Raw genomic sequence first — 2,048 nt, forward strand, 5'->3', positions numbered from 1 at the left:
GCATACGAGAGCTTATTCAATTGTATGATACAATTTGTACCCATCAACCTATTGTTGTAATTTAACTTTTCAATATAAAGTAATAACTGCATCTTAAATTTGTAGCAAAAAATGCCTTGTCAACATTGCCTAGTTCACCTAGTGGCAATCTGCTTTCCCCTAGTGGCAATCTGAAAAAACTGTACCCTCTTTTTGCTGCATTTTCATCATCTCTAGGGAGTATCAGCACATACACAATTTCAGCTTAGTTTTCCATTATGGAGTCCAATTCAATTACAGGCAAATGTACTTCCATCACTTTTAACTGTAATAACATGCTGTTCACTCTGCCAACTGAAACAACCTTACTCATTCACTGTCATTGTAGGTTTAACTAGACAATCCATTTAATTTGAAAACATACTCTAAAACAGCCTATCTTCTAATCAATTTGGGCAGTTAGAGTCTTTCTCCTGCCTTTTCTCTTACACCCTCAGTGTCTCTGCCCACCTCTCTCTCTCTTTCTCTCTCTCTCTCTCTCTCTCTCTCTCACAATATTGATGCAAGGTGATTTGTAGATCAGTGATTCTGAACAGTTCTTTCCTCAGGCTGATCCTGTTGAGCATAATGAACATCTCTCTCATCCTCCCATGAATCCCTCCTTCCTCTCTGGAGGGTTTCCTCCTCTGTCCCCATCGCACTGTATCTCCACCCAGTGACTCAGACTTGCTCTGAGCAAATGAGATACAAATGGCACCAGCAGTGTTTTCCGCCTGGACCTCTTCATCAAATGAGATTTGGCAGAAAGCAATCAATATGGCGGCCTTCCCTCCCTCTGAAATGAGCTCTTTCCATTTAGTGCTGCAAATCAGTCAGGCATCACTGTTTTCCCTCACATATTAACCCCACTCCAGCATATCTGTGAGATAAATTGCTTTAGAAAGTGGTCCAGCCGGTCCCTTCCCCTGTGTACAGTATTTATGGTACAGTGGTTTAACTGTGTGATGTGAATGCTTGTACAATTATATAATTTTAATACATCACAAAAGTCATACTGCAGTGCAATGCCTCGTTCTAGACACATATTTTTTCATCAGCTTGCATGGATGACACTCCGAAAACCTTATACCATGCCTAACCTCATCATCCACTTGCAGAACAACTAAATAGAGCTATCCTGTAGAAAAACACAGCTGTGCCTTGGAGGCTGGTCAGCCCATCCATCGTACGACAGTAAACAGCCATTGACCTTAACCGGCCCTAACATCACCTTCCTGTTTGGACGATTTGATTAGCAGCCACTGGGCCTGGAGACGGCTACAGCTGCCGGGCGGATAGGAGAATGATGTGGTTCCCATGTAGCTGGCCACGGGGCACTTCTCAATATCAGCATGTGTCTGCAAGTGTGGTAGAGTGTGGTTTTCCTGAATTGATATGAGATATTAATTAAATATGACTCCTTCCTCGCTCTCCTTGGCCCATTCCCACTGGGGTCTGAGATGTGTTTACCTTACTTTGTGCCGAGTCATTGTACTGCTGATGACGCTGCTCTGATCTCTCTGATACACTTACAGCAGGAAGATGGTGAGGAACCATTTTAGAGCAGCCGCCAGACCATAGAAGGGCTGCAGAGAGGAGAGAGAGAGGGACCGAGAGAGAGAGAGAGAGAGAGGTAGGTAGGGAGAGCAAGTTAGAGGGAGAAAGGGAGAGAGAGAGAGGGGTAGGGAGAGCAAGTTAGAGGGGGAAAAGGAGAGAGAGGTAGGGAGAGCAAGTTAGAGGGAGAAAGGGAGAGAGAGGTAGAGAGAGCAAGTTAGAGGGAGAAAGGGAGAGAGAGGTAGGGAGAGCAAGTTAGAGGGAGAAAGGGAGAGAGGGGTAGGGAGAGCTAGTTAGAGGGAGAAAGGGAGAGAGAGAGGGGTAGGGAGAGCAAGTTAGAGGGAGAAAAGGAGAGAGAGGTAGGGAGAGCAAGTTAGAGGGAGAAAGGGAGAGAGAGAGAGGTAGGGAGAGCAAGTTAGAGGGAGAAAGGGAGAGAGAGGGGTAGGGAGAGCAAGTTAGAGGGAGAAAAGGAGAGA

This window comes from Salvelinus fontinalis, chromosome 11 (genome assembly GCF_029448725.1).
Source record: "Salvelinus fontinalis isolate EN_2023a chromosome 11, ASM2944872v1, whole genome shotgun sequence".
NCBI lineage: Eukaryota > Metazoa > Chordata > Actinopteri > Salmoniformes > Salmonidae > Salvelinus > Salvelinus fontinalis.